This window comes from Salvelinus fontinalis, chromosome 18 (genome assembly GCF_029448725.1).
Source record: "Salvelinus fontinalis isolate EN_2023a chromosome 18, ASM2944872v1, whole genome shotgun sequence".
NCBI classification, from domain to species: Eukaryota; Metazoa; Chordata; class Actinopteri; order Salmoniformes; family Salmonidae; genus Salvelinus; species Salvelinus fontinalis.
Genome location: NC_074682.1, coordinates 51,839,198 through 51,858,389, shown reverse-complemented (window position 1 = coordinate 51,858,389; position 19,192 = coordinate 51,839,198). Strand labels below are relative to the sequence as shown.

Genomic DNA, 19,192 nt, shown 5'->3' with positions numbered 1-19,192 from the left:
CTGGACAGGGTCGGGTATGTCTGGACAGAACCGAGCATGTCTGGAACAGAACCGAGCATGTCTGGAACAGAACCGAGCATGTCTGGACAGGGTCGGGTATGTCTGGACAGAACCGAGCATGTCTGGAACAGAACCGGGCATGTCTGGAACAGAACCGGGCATGTCTGGAACACAACCGGGCATGTCTGGAACAGAACTGAGCATGTCTGGAACAGAACCGGGCATGTCTGGAACAGAACCGAGCATGTCTGGAACAGAACCGAGCATGTCTGGAACAGAACCGAGCATGTCTGGAACAGAACCGGACATGTCTGGAACTGAACCGAGCGTGTCTGGAACTGAACCGAGCGTGTCTGGAACAGAACCGGGCGTGTCTGGACAGAACCGGGCGTGACTGAACAGAACCGGGCATGTCTGGAACAGAACCGAGCATGTCTGGAACAGAACCGAACATGTCTGGAACAGAACCGAGCATGTCTGGAACAGAACCGGGCATGTCTGGACAGAACCGAGCATGTCTGGACAGAACCGGACATGTCTGGACAGAACCGGGCATGTCTGGAAACCGGGCATGTCTGGAACAGAACCGGGCATGTCTGGAACAGAACCAGGCATGTCTATGGAACAGAACCGAGCATGTCTGGACAGAACCGGGCATGTCTGGAACAGAACCGGGCATGTCCGGAACAGAACTGGGCATGTCTGGAGCAGAACCGGGGGGGTGGGGGGGGGGGGGTCATTGACATTTTGATGAATTTTGATGAATTCACTAATTTCAGGAAATGAACTAAAACTTGTGTGTGAATTTAGTATAATCTAATGTGCTTATTCGGTTCCTGACATGTAGTGCCTAAACTAATTTGCTTATTTTCCACCTGTTCTGGACAACAATAGTCGATGTGAGTAAGACAGGTTTAAACAGGTTAACATTCCCAAGGGCGAAGGGACAGACGGACTATCAGGACACGTACTCAGAGCATGCGCTGACCAACTGGCAAGTGTCTTCACTGACATTTTCAACCTGTCCCAGAACGAGTTTGTAAAACCTACATGTTTCAAGCAGACCACCATAGTCCCTGCCCAAGAAAACTAAGGTAACCCGCCTAAATGACTACTGCCCCGTATCACTCACATCTGTAGCCATGAAATATTTTGAAAGGCTGGTCATGTCTCACATCAACACCATCATCCCAGAAACCCTAGACCCACTCTAATTCACATACCACCCAACAGATCCACAAATGAAGCAATCTCTATTGCACTCCATGCTGACCTTGCCACTTGGACCAAAGGAACACCTACGTGAGAATGCTGGTCATCACTAAACTAAGGACCCAGGGACTGAACACCTCCCTCTGCAACTGAATTCTGGACTTCCTGACGGGCCGCCCCCAGGTGGTAAGGGTAGACAACACATCTGCAGCACTGATCCTTAACATGGGGGCCCCTCAGTGGTGCGTGCTTAGTCCCATCCTGTACTTCCTGTTCACCCATGACAGAGTGGCCGCACACGACTCCAACACCCTCATTAAGTTTGCTGACGACACAACAGTGGAGGTCCTGATCACCGCCAACGATGAGACAGCCTATAGGGAGGAGGTCGGAGACCTGGCAGTGTGATAACAGGACAACAACCTCTCCCTCAACGTGAGCAAGACAAAGGAGCTGACCGTGGACTAAAGGAAATTGAGGCCAAGCACCTCGCCATACCAAGCGGTGATGCATCCAGTCAAGAAGCACTCAGTGGTGCAGCTGTAGAACTTTTTGAGGATCTGAGGGCCCATGCCAAATCTTTTCAGCCTCCTGAGGGGATTAGGCGATGTTGGGCCAATTGTGCGCTGCTCAATGGGACTCCAAATCACGGCCGGGGGGGAGACAGCCCAGTAACAACTTTGTGCATAATGCTGATTCAATTGTGATCTCTATAACTAGGATCTAATCACCTGTTAGTACAGGCACTACAACAGGTTTGCCAGTGACAGGTGACAATAGCGTATCCTTTTTGAAAATAGATACAGTTTCAGCTATTACCCCACATGAGCTGTAGAGAGTGCTGTTCCATCAGCCGCCACTAGATGTCACCCTATACCTGCTTGTGGTTGAGGTGATCAGCATGCAGCAGTACAGTATGGGCCTGTTTGGTTTCCCAGACCCAGATGAAGCCTAGTTTATTCCTGAACTTGAAAAGCATGCTCAAACGAGAATCTCTATTTGAACTACTTTTACATTCCAGGAATATATAGACTTAACCTAGTCTGGTAACAGATGTGTCCGTGCTGTCTTGCTAACACATATGGTCATTGTCACATGGACTTGGCAAACAGATCTGGGACCAGGCTTAACCTGGGTCTGGGAAACTGTCCATAGGAGCTAAGAGTTCCATTGCATCAGCTCTTAGTGGCAGGCTTCCACCTCCGTCTGTCTGTCCGCTCATTCCCCGGTATAGTAGGCTTTATAAACTCACACAAAATGGCCCTGTCTCCTCAGACCTGAGAGCTGGGGATTCATTTGGTGTTTTAATTCTTAAACATGAAATACAGATAGCTCAATAGTTATTTCATTGTCTATTTATATATGTGTATGTTTGGTAACACTATAATGACGTCATAACACATTCATAAACTATACACAACACATTCACAAAATTTCAATTTATATATGAAAACAATTATTTCAAGACTTGAAAGCGCAATTCAAATAATTTTCTATATTTTGACACCTTGTCACATAAGTATAATAATGGACAATACAAATGTGTTTCCAGATTTCTGCTCGCGTACAGACTCTTTCCCTCCTGGCTCCAACCATACGGTCTCCATTAACCTGGCAAACAGCTCTGAGATACATAGCAAACACAGCTATTTACAGATTAGACATAATGGCTTACCAAAAGACAGACAAGCACACGAGAGAAAGTTCCAGCTATTCGGCAACCATGTGTAATTTTCTGCCTTTCTCAACCAGATCCAACAAACGCTCTCAGCAGAGAACTTCTCAGCAGTCTTGGGTTCAAATAGTATTTGAAAGCATTTTTGTGTTAGTATTTTGTAAAAGAAAATACATTGTGTTTGTTTTAGCCTGCATGGAGTGCCAGATGCTTGGGGTTTGCACTTTTAAGTCTCTGCTCCTGCTTTCATTGCACCACATAAACTCCATCAAGGAAGCATACAGTATTTGACATTTTTTCAAATATTATTTGAAGCCAGATCTTCACTCTCAGGAAGACAGCAGTAAGGAGGGATACGGGGATTTTTCAGTGTGTGTTCATGTAATAAATCAACATCAACCACACTGAGCAGCAAACCAATGATTGACATCAATTAGAATCCGCCTGAATAGACTTGTGTTTATTATTTTCACACTGAGTCTGAGGGAGCTAGACACCTTAACAAGGCTGTCTGGGGTAGTTCGGTGGAGGAAAAGAGGGGAGGTGGTGGGAAGAGGAAGGTTGCTGGGTGTTGGGTGGGGTTTAGGGTTGTGCTTGGTAGGTAGGGTTGGGAATGGGGTTGTGCTTGAGGATGGGAATAGGGTTGAGGGTGGGACTGGGGTAAAGACGGCCATATGCTTCCCAACCGAAACAGATCAGTACAGTTCAAGCATATATTATGTCATTTTGTGATGATTTTGTTCGTTTTGGAGTTCGGTTCGAGGTTTGTTGGCTGTTTTTTTCTTTTTTCTCTAAGGCCAGCCGAAGTTTGAAAGCCGAAGCCCCTTCATCCGTGATTGGTCAACTGGAGGGGTGATGCGAGTTTCTGCTTCTTGTTAATTCAGCCTAAACTGGATTCAATATGGCGAATCACAACTTGGAGCATCGATTGACAGAAGAGGTACAGACGTACCTTCACCAGTGTGATTCTAGCCATGCATTATATATAGACCAGCATGTAAATGTCAATTCATGAAGGGAGATTGTGGAAACGCTGGGGTCTGATCCAATCACTTGTTCGAAAAAAGTGGGGTAGGGCTCGTGACAAGTTTGTCAAGGCAAAGAAAAGAAACTAGGGCCGCAGTGGAGATGTCGGTGGAAAGGCTGCTCCAGAAATGTTGCTGCTGGCTTGTTCGGCACATGAAGCATGGGGTTTGTTGAAGGATGTTGTTGTATTTTCTATTGTTGTCGATTGTTACGAACACCTTTGGCCCTGCAGTCTAGGGGGGATGGAAACGAGACCCGTAACATATCTCATGCAAATCATAACAGTGAAAAGGAACAGTGAGAACTAAAAACAACAGACAACATAAATCTACCGTCAAACACTTTAGGTTTATTTTTCAAACACACGGTAAAGGGTAATGGGGGGGGGGGGGGGGGCTGAGCTGGACCCAAGGAAAGAAATAATAAATATAAACAAGAACAAAAACCTAAGCTAGTCTTGCCTGCTTCAAGAACAGCTAGCTAACTAACCAATAAAATACAGTGGGTGGTCCGCCCAGTTCTAACTAGGGTACTTAGACAAAGTTTTCCTAAGGGTAATGTATGCCCAAGGGCGACTTGGCTTGGTATCCCCTTTTCCCACCAACAAACAAACAGCCACACTCCACAGCAATACATACTCACATGATAATGGACAATGTGAGATGTAGGCGCAACAAAAACAAAAGAGAGACAGCTCCAGAGACAACTGATTGGGTTTATTTTAAAACAAGGGAAATGGGATGTCATTGGGTAAGGGAAAAGGAGCAGGTGTGTCTTCAGATTGGCGACTGGTGACTGCCACCTGTGACTAGGGCAGAAGGAGAGAAAAGGAATGCACACAGGATACCTGTATCCGTAACATCGACAAAGAGAGTAGCCATGTTTTGCTAACAATAGCTAGCCAGCTAGTGCTAGTTACTTGGCTGGATAGTGGCTAGCTAGCCTAGCAGCATACTAGTGCAGGGAAAGCAAGACAACCAACTAAACATAAAATCTTTACAACTTTTGATCAAACATAATTTTGTCATAGAAAGAAAATCGTAAGCTTCCCACATTGGTAACACCATAGTCAAAGTTTGGTAGCAAGGTCCAGCTAGTGAAGATGTTGCAAACGCTTGAGCAGAGTTGAGTAGCTAGGCCTACATTATTTACTGTAGTCTATTGTAGTCTCAGTTAATGATATTTGATGTTCATTAATGTTGTGGATATGTGTACTAAATATCCCTCTACTTTTCTATTTTCAAGGCACAAACACCAGTGAATAAAGACAGCACCTGGTTTTGTTCTCTGCACCCCAACAGTGCCTGCACTGGCTTGCTCTTCACCAATGCCACAGAGCAGCAGTAGTATTAGCAGGGGTGTGAGGAGAAGGGAGAAAAGAGCTGCAGACTCAGTCCTTGAATCATCACTCACAAAGGCATTGCAAATGATTGAAGACATATCTCAATATCTGGAGAAAGTCATGCACTGAGCCACCAGCTTATCCCAGAGGTAAATAGGTAATATAGTCTCAGACTTTACTCTGATCACCTTCCCTCTCTTCTGTTGTCCTTTTTCCTCCTGACGTCACCATGCTCACTGCTCTCCAGACACTCCTAATGTCCCCCCTCTTCTCCTCACCATGCTCACTGCTCTCCAGACACTCCTAATGTCCCCCCTCTTCTCCTCACCATGCTCACTGCTCTCCAGACACTCCTAATGTCCCCTCTTCTCCTCACCATGCTCACTGCTCTCCAGACACTCCTAATGTCCCCCCTCTTCTCCTCACCATGCTCACTGCTCTCCAGACACTCCTAATGTCCCCTCTTCTCATCACCATGCTCACTGCTCTCCAGACACTCCTAATGTCCCCCCTCTTCTCCTCACCATGCTCACTGCTCTCCAGACACTCCTAATGTCCCCCCTCTTCACCTCACCATGCTCACTGCTCTCCAGACACTCCTAATGCCCCCCCTCTTCACCTCACCATGCTCACTGCTCTCCAGACACTCCTAATGTCCCCCCTCCTCACCTCACCATGCTCACTGCTCTCCAGACACTCATAATATCCCCCTTCTTCACCTCACCATGCTCACTGCTCTCCAGACACTCCTAATGTCCCCCCTCTTCTCCTCACCATGCTCACTGCTCTCCAGACACTCCTAATGTCCCCCCTCTTCACCTCACCATGCTCACTGCTCTCCAGACACTCATAATATCCCCCCTCTTCACCTCACCATGCTCACTGCTCTACAGACACTCCTAATGTCCCCTCTTCTCCTCACCATGCTCACTGCTCTCCAGACACTCCTAATGTCCCCCCTCTTCTCCTCACCATGCTCACTGCTCTCCAGACACTCCTAATGTCCCCCCTCTTCTCCTCACCATGCTCACTGCTCTCCAGACACTCCTAATGTCCCCTCTTCTCCTCACCATGCTCACTGCTCTCCAGACACTCCTAATGTCCCCTCTCTTCTCCTCACCATGCTCACTGCTCTCCAGACACTCCTAATGTCCCCCCTCTTCACCTCACCATGCTCACTGCTCTCCAGACACTCCTAATGTCCCCCCTCTTCTCCTCACCATGCTCACTGCTCTCCAGACACTCCTAATGTCCCCTCTTCTCCTCACCATGCTCACTGCTCTCCAGACACTCCTAATGTCCCCCCTCTTCTCCTCACCATGCTCACTGCTCTCCAGACACTCCTAATGTCCCCTCTCTTCTCCTCACCATGCTCACTGCTCTCCAGACACTCCTAATGTCCCCCCTCTTCACCTCACCATGCTCACTGCTCTCCAGACACTCCTAATGTCCCCCCTAGTCACCTCACCATGCTCACTGCTCTCCAGACACTCCTAATGTCCCCTCTTCTCCTCACCATGGTCACTGCTCTCCAGACACTCCTAATGTCCCCCCTCTTCACCTCAACATGCTCACTGCTCTCCAGACACTCCTAATGTCCCCCCTCTTCACCTCACCATGCTCACTGCTCTCCAGACACTCCTAATGTCCCCCCTCTTCACCTCACCATGCTCACTGCTCTCCAGACACTCCTAATGTCCCCCCTCTTCTCCTCACCATGCTCACTGCTCTCCAGACACTCCTAATGTCCCCTCTTCTCCTCACCATGCTCACTGCTCTCCAGACACTCCTAATGTCCCCCCTCTTCTCCTCACCATGGTCACTGCTCTCCAGACACTCCTAATGTCCCCCCTCTTCTCCTCACCATGCTCACTGCTCTCCAGACACTCCTAATGTACCCCCTCTTCACCTCACCATGCTCACTGCTCTCCAGACACTCCTAATGTCCCCCCTCTTCTCCTCACCATGCTCACTGCTCTCCAGACACTCCTAATGTCCCCCCTCTTCTCCTCACCATGCTCACTGCTCTCCAGACACTCCTAATGTCCCCTCTTCTCCTCACCATGCTCACTGCTCTCCAGACACTCCTATTGTCCCCCCTCTTCTCCTCACCATGGTCACTGCTCTCCAGACACTCCTAATGTCCCCCCTCTTCTCCTCACCATGCTCACTGCTCTCCAGACACTCCTAATGTACCCCCTCTTCACCTCACCATGCTCACTGCTCTCCAGACACTCCTAATGTCCCCCCTCTTCTCCTCACCATGCTCACTGCTCTCCAGACACTCCTAATCCCCCCTCTTCTCATCCTCTCCACAGGGTCCTGGCACCTCTAGCTGATTTCTTGGATGAACTCTCGCCAAAATCCGGGAGGAATTCAATTGTGAAAGAGAGGTAACAAGAGAATGTCATGTATATTTTTGATAAATAAAAACAACATACCATTTTCCAGGAACCATATTCCAAAAGCCTTGGAATATAGCCTGTGCACATAGCACATAGCACAGGCTATGTGCACACCGCCCACAAAGTGAGGTGGAAACTGAGCTGCACTTCCTAACCTTCTGCCAAATGTATGACCATATTAGAAACACGGATTTCATATAAAGTATGTATGCAGTAACAAGGGAAATTAGAAACAGAAAAAGTAAAATGGATTCCAACATTCTATTATCAACATACCTGGATAAGGGCGCATGAGGTTCTCATGTAGGGGGGAAGCTGCAACTCCTGGGCAAACTGCATCACCCGGGGAAACTTGGCGTTGAGGACTTGGACCTGTGGAACCTGGCAGGACAGCTGGCGGTAGTAAATCCAGGGTCTTCTGCAGCAGTTTGGACCCAAAATAACTATCTTGAAACACTCCACCATAGCTCTTTCGGACATATGCCCCTACATCCACAATTATGAACCTGTAGCGGGCATCTTCTCCGTCTCCGTATCTCGCATATTAAATGTAGATCAAACCTAGTAGACCTAGTAGGTGAGTACATCAAACCTAGTAGATTCCTATTATATGTAATGACTGACATGACAAGAGGAAAACTAATGATGCACTACCAAATTTCGAAATTGCACCTTTTTTATTATTTTTTTATTTAACCTTTATTTAACCAGGTAGGCCAGTTGAGAACAAGTTCTCATTTACAACTGCGACCTGCGAAAACGGATGGCACTGTGATAGACTGCATCCAATTTGCTGAGTAGAGTGTTGGAGGCTATTTTGTAGATGACATCACCGAAGTCAAGGATCAGTTTTACGAGGGTATGTTAGGCAGCATGAGTGAAGGATGCTTTGTTGCGAAATAGGAGGGCAATTCTAGATTTTATTTTGAATTGGAGATGCTTAATGTGAGTCTGGAAGGAGAGTTTACAGTCTAACCAGACACCCAGGTATGAGAGTATAACTAAAACATGAGCTAAGGAATAGTTTCAGAGTAATACAGTAATGTTTCAAAATGAAGGCCTGTCATCTCAGAGATTTCACAGTTTATAATGTGAATTTGAAAATGTAATCTCTCTCATACTGTGGACTGAGCTGACCTACATCTACAGTAGCAGGTCAACCCGTTCCCAGACATGTGTTGAGTCCAGGTAAAGGACTGAACTGTCTGGTCTACATGCCCTAATCACCCCCTGTTTCTCCCCCAGGCCCTCCCTTCTCCCTTAGCCCTATGATGCTCTGCCAGACTGGCATATTTTCAGCTCCCTGCCACCCTGCCCTGTCAGCTGGGTGGTTGGCACAGCGATTGGACATAATGCTGGCTAAATGAGCTGAGTGCTGCTTCTCCCTGCCACGGCTCCATAACATCTGCCTCCCCCGGAGTCTGTAATTAGCACCTCACTGTGGTGTAACAGCCTGATTACTGAACACTCCAAGAGTTATAGGAAGGGAGGGGGTTAGGGTTAATTTGTCTCTCTCTCTCATATCTCTCTCTCTCTCTCTCTCTCTCTCTCTCTCTCTCTCTCAATTCAATTCAATGCAAAGGCTTTATTGGAATGGGAAACATATGTTTACATTGCCAAAGCAAGTGAAATAGATTATAAATACATTTGAAATAAACAATAATAAATTAACAATAAACATTAAAAGGAATAGAGACATTTCAAATGTCATATTATGGTAATGTGTGTAATGATGTTCAAATAGTTCAAGTACAAAATAGAGAATAATAAATAAATAAATTTGTTATATTTACACTGGTGCTTGTTCTTCACTAGTTGCCCTTAGTTGCCCTCTTGTGGCAACAGGTCACACATCTTGCTGCTGTGATGGCACACTGTGGTCTAGATGGAATTTGTATTTGTGTTCCTGGCAACTGGACCTTTTTTGGAAACTCATTTTTGTTGTCTTACTGAGACTTACTGTCAAGGCCCAGGTCTGACAGAATCTGTGCAGAATATCTAGGTGCTGCTGCTGGCCCTCCTTGATTAGGGAGAGAAGCACCAGATCATCAGCAAACAGTAGACATTTGACTTCAGATTCTAGTAAGGTGAGGCCGGGTGCTGCAGACTGTTCTAGTAACCTTGCTAATTCATTGAGATATATATATATATGTATGTGTGTGTGTTGAAGAGGGTGGGTCTTAAACTGCATCCCTGTCTAATCCCACAACTCTGGGGTCTCTCTTTCTCTCTAAATTTCAATTTCAAACGGGCTTCATTGGCATGGGAAAGTCTCTCTCTAGGTACTACATTCCACTGTGAGTTTAACTTTGATCCCTGAAGAAAACTGACTGATGCTCTTAGTAAATACAAAGTTAAACTCACAGTGGAATGTAGATTATATTTACTAAGAGTATCCGTCAGCTTTCCTCAGGGATCAATCTCAGTGTCCTGAGCAGAAACATGCCACCATCTCAGTTTTCTGCTCCACTCTTTCTAACTGAAGACAAATCAACCCTCTTGTTTTTGTTTGTTTTATGTGTGTGAATGAATTCTCAAGTCCCTTTCCCTACAGCTTCAAGTAGTCCTTTGTCTTATGCTGTGACTACTATTGTGCTCAGAACCAAGTTCCAACGTGCCAAAGGGAATGTGTTCTCTTTCAACTCCTTATCCATATGTAGAAGCAGTCATATCCATAATAATTACACACTCCGACAAGCAACAAGATGTCATGGCCAGGGGGCTAAACTCACTGAGAGCTGTGGCAGGCGGATCCCAGATACAGTACTGCTATTATGCAGAGATAGAGGAGAAGAGAGGAGGAGAGGAGTTTAGGAGAGGATGAGCGGACAGGAGGAGAGGAGGAAAAGACAAGAGGAGGAGAGGAGAGGAGGAGAGGAGGAAAGGACAAGAGGAGGAGAGGAGAGGAGAGGAGAGGAGAGGAGAGGAGAGGAGAGGAGAGGAGAGGAGAGGAGAGGAGAGGAGGATATGAAAGGAGAGGAGAAGAGAGAAAGCGAGAAGAGGAGAGGTGTAGATGAAAGGAGAGGAGAGGAGAGGAAAGAAGAGAGGAGGAGGGGGGGGTGAGCGGAAAGGAGGAAAGGAGGAAAGGACAAGACGATGAGAGGAGGGGAGAGGTGCAGGAGAGGAGAGGAGATGAAAGGAAAGGAGAGAAGAAGAGAGGAGGTGAGGAGGGGAGGAGAGACACTTGACTGGCGAGAAAAGTGAATTTGTGCGAATTGCTCGGAATCTACTAGATTTGATGTACTTAGAAACACATATAATAGGGATCTACTAGATTTGATGTACCTAGAAATGCATATAATAGGGATCTACTAGATTTGATGTACCTAGAAACGCATATAATAGGGATCTACTAGATTTGATGTACCTAGAAACACATATAATAGGGATCTACTAGATTTGATGTACCTAGAAACACATATAATAGGGATCTACTAGATTTGATGTACCTAGAAACACATATAATAGGGATCTACTAGATTTGATGTACCTAGAAACACATATAATAGGGATCTACTAGATTTGATGTACCTAGAAACACATATAATAGGGATCTACTAGATTTGATGTACCTAGAAACACATATAATAGGGATCTACTAGATTTGATGTACCTAAAAACACATATAATAGGGATCTACTAGATTTGATGTACCTAGAAACACATATAATAGGGATCTACTAGATTTGATGTACCTAGAAACACATATAATAGGGATCTACTAGATTTGATGTACCTAGAAACACATATAATAGGAATCTACTAGGTTTGATGTACCTAGAAACACATACTATAGAGAGCTATTTATAACGTGTCAGCTGATGCTTTTTAGGTGTTTTTTTTTTGCTCATAGATTTTGTTGTAATGTTTGAGTCACTTAAACATCACAATAATTGACATTAGACAAAATGTTTGCAGCCCCTCATGACAAAATGTAGAGAATTACAAGAGAACGAGCTTTAAAACAGCAATATTTTCTCTCCACCAACAAGAGGGGTGTGAACAGTTTGTGTCATGAACAGTGCTTGTGCCCATAGAAATAGATTCACAGATGTTCCCCGCTGCTGGAAGGGGGGCCTGAGTGAAAAAGTTTGGTAAACCCTGCTCTGGGGTAGCGCCATGGTGTAGCCGGAGGACAGCTAACTTCCATCCTCCTCTGGCTACATTGACTTCAATACAAAGACTAGGAGGCTCGAGGGTTTTCTCCCCCTCCCATAGACTTACACAGTAATTATGACAACTTCTGGAAGACGTCCTCCAACCTATCAGAGGTCTTGTTGTCCATCCAATCTGTTACGGCTGTCGTTAGAATGAGACCAAGGTGCAGCGTGGTAGGCGTACATTTGAATTTTTTAACTGAACACCAAAAAAACAAGAAAGATAAACGACACGTAAAGTATAGTAGCGCTAAACAAGCAACTAACAAAAACAAGATCCTACAACAGAAAGTGGGAAAAAGGGCTGCCTAAGTACGATCCCCAATCAGAGACAACGATAGACAGCTGCCTCTGACTGGGAACCATACTCGGCCAAAAACAAAGAAATAGACAACATAGAATGCCCACCCCAAATCACACCCACCCTGACCTAACCAAATAGAGAAATAAAACGGCTCTCTAAGGTCAGGGCATGACACAATCAAAGGATGAGAGAATAAGTCAAGTACTGAAATCATAAGCTACAGCTAGCTAGCACTGCAGGACACAAAATGTGGTGGGTAGTTGACTCAAAGAGAGCGAAAGACAACAGTTTTGAACAAATTTTTTTTTTTAATTAACCTGTTGGGGATGGGGGCGCTGTTTAGACTATTTATGCTAATGTGGCTAATTTTTTAAACGGCTTCCCACAAAATCCTTGATCGTACAATATGCATATTATTATTATTATTGGATAGAAAACAGTCTATAGTTTCTATAGGAGTTGAAATTTTGTCTCTAAGTGGAACAGAGCCCATTCTACAGCAATTTCCCTGACATGGAGTCAGATTTGAGAAATGTTGGCCACTTTTCTGAAGTCATTTAAAAGGGCACTGTCGTTGCTATGACTATACGGACACTTCTTACGTCTTCCCCTGGATGCCTTTACGTGATGACGATTCCAACGGGCTCGATTGCTCGTTCACAGGCCCTACAAATGAAAAAAACCTTTAGCTAGCAAGTCTTTTCTTGCTGCGTAACGCGCGTGGAAGACACCGACCCTCTCCTGTTCCAAGCGTTAGTTTAGCCTGTTATATTTCTCCGGTCATCTTTTCACTCGTTATAGGAGTTAAAAACATCATAAGGTAGTTAATTTAAAGCGTTTTATAGCAATTTATATCCGTTTAGTGCGATTTTGGGACATTTATTTTTGCAACGATGTGAAAAGTTGGGCATGCTTTTCAGTTCATCCCGAACTCAGTTGACATTTCCACATGGCAAGAGGACAGCTTTCCACCAAAAGACGATTTCTCCCAAGAAAGGATCCTTTGCCCAAGATACTGATGGAAGAACAGCTCAAGGTAGGACATTTTTATTATGATAAATCGTGTTTCTGTCGAAACATTTTAGTGGCTTAGGACGCCATGTTTTTTGACGTAGCTTCGCTTGGCGCAAACTGTATTGAAAAGTAAGGATAAATTAAAAAATGTAATAACGCAATTGTATTAAGAATTAAATTGTCTATCAATCCCTGTCCACCCTATATTTTTTAGTCACGTTTATGAGTATTTATGTATAAGAGTAGATCACTGTCTAAGTGGCGCAAGGACGTTTTCTTTACCAGCTTGTCTACATTTCACATTGTCTAACCATGATTTTGGTGGCTAAATATAAACATTTTCGATCAAACTGTATATGCATGTTGTAATGTGATGTTACAGGAGTGTCATCGGAAGAATTCTGAGAAGGTTAGTGAAAAAATTAATATCTTTTGGCGATGTTGACTTTTATCGCTCACTTTGGCTAGAATCAATGCTGGGCTGCTAATTGCTATGTGCTAAGCTAATATAACGATTTATTGTGTTTTCGCTGTAAGACACTTAGAAAATCTGAAATATTGTCTGTATTCACAGGATCTGTGTCTTTCGATTCGTGTATGCTGTGTATTTTTACGAAATGTTTGATGATTAGTAGTTAGGTAAACACGTTGCTCATTGTAATTATTCTAGTCCATTTGTGATGGTGGGTGCAATTGTAAACTATGCCATATACCTGAAATATGCACTTTTTTCTAACAAAACCTATCCCATACCATAAATATGTTATCAGACTGTCATCTAATGAGTTTTTTTGTTGGTTAGGGGCTATAAATATCTTAGTTTAGCCGAATTGGTGATGGCTACTGGTGTTGGTGGACAAATAAAAGATGGTGGATTATGCTAATGTGTTTTTAGGTAATAGATGTACATCTTTACATATTGTGTCTTCCCTGTAAAACATTTTAAAAATCGGAAATGTTGACTGGATTCATAAGATCTGTGTCTTTCATTAGCTGTATTGGACTTTAATGTGTGAAAGTTAAATATTTTAAAAAAATATTTTTTTTGAATTTCGCGGCACTGGTTTTTCAGTGGGGGGGGGGGGGGTGTGCCGCTAGCGCCACGCTGATCCTAGACAGGTTAAGGAGTAGCAGCAGAGAGAGATTTCGTTGTATTCTTTTCTTCTTAGTTTACCTTTCACTTACTTAGCTAATTCAGCTATTTTAACCTACTCAAGAACCTGACTAAAACAGAGAGGATTGCTTTTATGTTAGCTAGCTGGCTAAGGCTATCCAACACTGCAACTCTTCCAAGCTTCCTGTTTTATAAATGTATTGCCCGCCGAGGCCTGCCAGTGTAACTGCTGGATTGGATTGTGGGTTTACTAACGTGTTAGTTAGATCTAGTTTGTTGACCAAAACGTTCATGTTGTAACAAGGATGTAGGCTGTGTAGCGGTTAGCGGTTATGGTATGAAGGTTTGGCTTGGAGAGGTTTTTTGCGCCTGCTCACAGACAGCTGTTGTGTTGTTCACTGAAGTCCACAAGTGGAGAGAAATGGTGAGAGAAAGAGAGCATGTAGATGCTAGAAGGAATTATCCAACAAGCAAAGGGATGATGCTGTATGTGGCTGCTATGAAAGTGAATTGCGTGTGTGGGTGATCAGGAGTGACTCTCTCCATCTCTCTCTCTCTCTCTCTCCATCTCTCTCTCTCAATTCAATTCAATTCAATTCAAGGGGCTTTATTGGCATGGGAAACATGTGTTAACATTGCCAAAGCAAATGAGGTAGACAATACACAAAAGTGGAACAAACAAAACGAATTAACAGTAAACATTACACATACAGAAGTTTCAAAACAATAAAGACATTACGAGTGTCATATTAAATATATACAGTGTTGTAACAATGTACAAATGGTTAAAGCACACAAGTTAAAACAAGTAAGCATAAATATGTGTTGTATTTACAATGGTGGTTGTTTTTCACTGGTTGCCCTTTTCTTGTGGCAACAGGTCACAAATCTTGCTGCTGTGATGGCACACTGTGGAATTTCACCCAGTAGATATGGGAGTTTATCAAAATTGGATTTTTTTTCGAATTCTTTGTGGATCTGTGTGATCTGAGGGAAATATGTGTCTCTAATATGGTCATACATTGGGCAGGAGGTTAGGAAGTGCAGCTCGGTTTCCACCTCATTTTGTGGGCAGTGTGCACATAGCCTGTCTTCTCTTGAGAGCCATGTCTGCCTACGGCGGCCTTTCTCAATAGCAAGGCTATGCTCACTGAGTCTGTACATAGTCAAAGCTTTCCTTAAGTTTGGGTCAGTCACAGTGGTCAGGTATTCTGCCACTGTGTACTCTCTGTTTAGGGCCAAATAGCATTCTAGTTTGCTCTGTTTTTTTGTTAATTCTTTCCAATGTGTCAAGTAATTATCTTTTTGTTTTCTCATGATTTGGTTGGGTCTAATTGTGCTGTTGTCCTGGGGCTTTGTGGGGTGTGTTTGTGTTTGTGAACAGAGCCCTAGGACCAGTTTGCTTAGGGGACTCTTCTCCAGGTTCATCTCTCTGTAGGTGATGGCTTTGTTATGGAAGGTTTGGGAATCGCTTCCTTTTAGGTGGTTGTAGAATTTAACGGCTCTTTTCTGGATTTTGATAATTAGTGGGTATCGACCTAATTCTGCTCTGCATGCATTATTTGGTGTTCTGCGTTGTACACGGAGGATATTTTTGCAGAATTCTGCATGCAGAGTCTCAATTTGGTGTTTGCCCCATTTTGTGAAATCTTGGTTGGTGAGCGGACCCCAGACCTCACAACCATAAAGGGCAATGGGCTCTATGACTGATTCAAGTATTTTTAGCCAGATCCTAATTGGTATGTTGAAATTTATGTTCCTTTTGATGGCATAGAATGCCCTTCTTGCCTTGTCTCTCAGATCGTTCACAGCTTTGTGGAAGTTACCTGTGGTGCTGATGTTTAGGCCGAGGTATGTATAGTTTTTTGTGTGCTCTAGGGCAACGGTGTCTAGATGGAATTTGTGGTCCTGGCAACTGGACCTTTTTTGGAACACCATTATTTTGGTCTTACTGAGATTTACTGTCAGGGCCCAGGTCTGACAGAATCTGTGCAGAAGATCTAGGTGCTGCTGTAGTCCCTCCTTGGTTGGTGACAGAAGTACCAGATCATCAGCAAACAGTAGACATTTGACTTCGGATTCTAGTAGGGTGAGACCGGGTGCTGCAGACTGTTCTAGTGCCCGCGCCAATTCGTTGATATATATGTTGAAGAGGGTGGGGCTTAAGCTGCATCCCTGTCTCACCCCACGACCCTGTGTGAAGAAATGTGTGTGTTTTTTGCCAATTTTAACCGCACACTTGTTGTTTGTGTACATGGATTTTATAATGTCGTATGTTTTACCCCCAACACCACTTTCCATCAATTTGTATAGCAGACCCTCATGCCAAATTGAGTCGAAGGCTTTTTTGAAATCAACAAAGCATGAGAAGACTTTGCCTTTGTTTTGGTTTGTTTGGTTGTCAATTAGGGTGTGTAGGGTGAATACATGGTCTGTTGTACGGTAATTTGGTTAAAAGCCAATTTGACATTTGCTCAGTACATTGTGTTCATTGAGGAAATGTACGAGTCTGCTGTTAATGATAATGCAGAGTATTTTACCAAGGTTACTGTTGACGCATATTCCACGGTAGTTATTGGGGTCAAATTTGTCTCCACTTTTGTGGATTGGGGTGATCAGTCCTTGGTTCCAAATATTGGGGAAGATGCCAGAGCTAAGGACGATGTTAAAGAGTTTTAGTATAGCCAATTGGAATTTGTTGTCTGTATATTTGATCATTTCATTAACCTGTCTAGGATCAGCGTGGCGCTAGCGGCACCCCCCCCCCCCCACTGAAAAACCAGTGCCGCGAAATTCAAAAAAAATATTTTTTTTAAATATTTAACTTTCACACATTAAAGTCCAATACAGCTAATGAAAGACACAGATCTTGTGAATCCAGTCAACATGTCCGATTTTTAAAATGTTTTACAGGGAAGACACAATATGTAAAGATGTACATCTATTACCTAAAAACACATTAGCATAATCCACCATCTTTTATTTGTCCACCAACACCAGTAGCTATCACCAATTCGGCTAAACTAAGATATTTATAGCCCCTAACCAACAAAAAAACTCATCAGATGACAGTCTGATAACATATTTATGGTATGGGATAGGTTTTGTTAGAAAAAAGTGCATATTTCAGGTAGATGGCATAGGTTACAATTGCACCCACCGTCACAAATGGACTAGAAAAACTACTTAGAGCAACATGTTTACCTACTTACTAATCATCAAATATTTTGTAAAAATACACAGCATACACGAATCGAAAGACACAGATCCTGTGAATACAGACAATATTTCAGATTTTCTAAGTGTCTTACAGCGAAAACACAATAAATCGTTATATTAGCATAGCACATAGCAATTAGCAGCCCAGCATTGATTCTAGCCAAAGTGAGCGATAACGTCAACATCGCCAAAAATATATTAATTTTTTCACTAACCTTCTCAGAATTCTTCAGATGACACTCCTGTAACATCATATTACACAATGCATATAGAGTTTGATCGAAAACGTTTATATTTAGCCACCAAAATCATGGTTAGACAATGTGAAATGTAGCTCAGCTGGTCAGAAAATGTCCTTGCGCCACTTAGACAGTGATCTACTCTTATACATAAATACTCATAAATGTGACTAAAAAATATAGGGTGGACAGGGATTGATAGACAATTTAATTCTTAATACAATTGCGGAATTACATTTTTTAATTTATCCTTACTTTTCAATACAGTTTGCGCCAAGCGAAGCTACGTCAAAAAACATGGCGTCCTAAGCCACTAAAATGTTTCGACAGAAACACGATTTATCATAATAAAAATGTCCTACTTTGAGCTGTTCTTCCTTCAGTATCTTGGGCAAAGGATCCTTTCTTGGGAGTAATCGTCTTTTGGTGGAAAGCTGTCCTCTTGCCATGTGGAAATGCCAACTGCGTTCGGGATGAACTGAAAAGCGTGCCCAGCTATTCACATCGTTTCAAAAATAAATGTCCCAAAATCGCACTAAACGGATATAAATTGCTATAAAACGCTTTAAATTAACTACCTTATGATGTTTTTAACTCCTATAACGAGTGAAAAGATGACCGGAGAAATATAACAGGCTAAACTAACGCTTGGAACAGGAAGGGGTCGGTGTCCTCCACGCGCGTTACGCAGCAAGAAAAGACTTGCTAGCTACAGGGTTTTTTCATTTGTAGGGCCTGTGAACGCGCAATCGACCCCATTGGAATCGTCATCACGTAAAGGCATCCAGGGGAAGACGTAAGAAGTGTCCGTATAGTCATAGCAATAACAGTGCCCTTTTAACTGACTTCAGAACAGTGGCCAACATTTCTGAAATCTGACTCCATGTCAGGGAAATTGCTGTAGAATGGGCTCTGTTCCACTTAGAGACAAAATTTCAACTCCTATAGAAACTATAGACTGTTTTCTATTCAATAATAATAATAATAATATGCATATTGTACGATCAAGGATTTTGTGGGAAGCCGTTTCAAAAATTACCCAATTAGCATAAATAGTCTCAACAGCGCCCCCATCCCCAACAGGGATACCATCAACACCACAGGCTTTTTTGGGTTGGAGGGTTTTTATTTTGTCCTGTAACTCATTCAAGGTAATTGGAGAATCCAGTGGGTTCTGGTAGTTTTTAATAGTTGATTCTAGTATTTGTATTTGATCATGTATATGTTTTTGCTCTTTATTCTTTGTTATAGAGCCAAAAAGATTGGAGAAGTGGTTTACCCATACATCTCCATTTTGGATAGATAATTCTTCGTGTTGTTGTTTGTTTAGTGTTTTCCAATTTTCCCAGAATTGGTTAGAGTCTATGGATTCTTCAATTACATTGAGCTGATTTCTGACATGCTGTTCCTTCTTTTTCCGTAGTGTATTTAGGTATTGTTTTAGTGATTCACCATAGTGAAGGCGTAGACTCAGGTTTTCCGGGT

At 43.4% G+C, this 19,192-nt stretch overlaps 1 pseudogene; it reads right to left on the bottom strand.

Moving 5' to 3' along the window:
• Window positions 1-19,192, bottom strand: part of LOC129816056 (uncharacterized) — a 122,920-nt pseudogene that overhangs the window by 33,437 nt on the left and 70,291 nt on the right.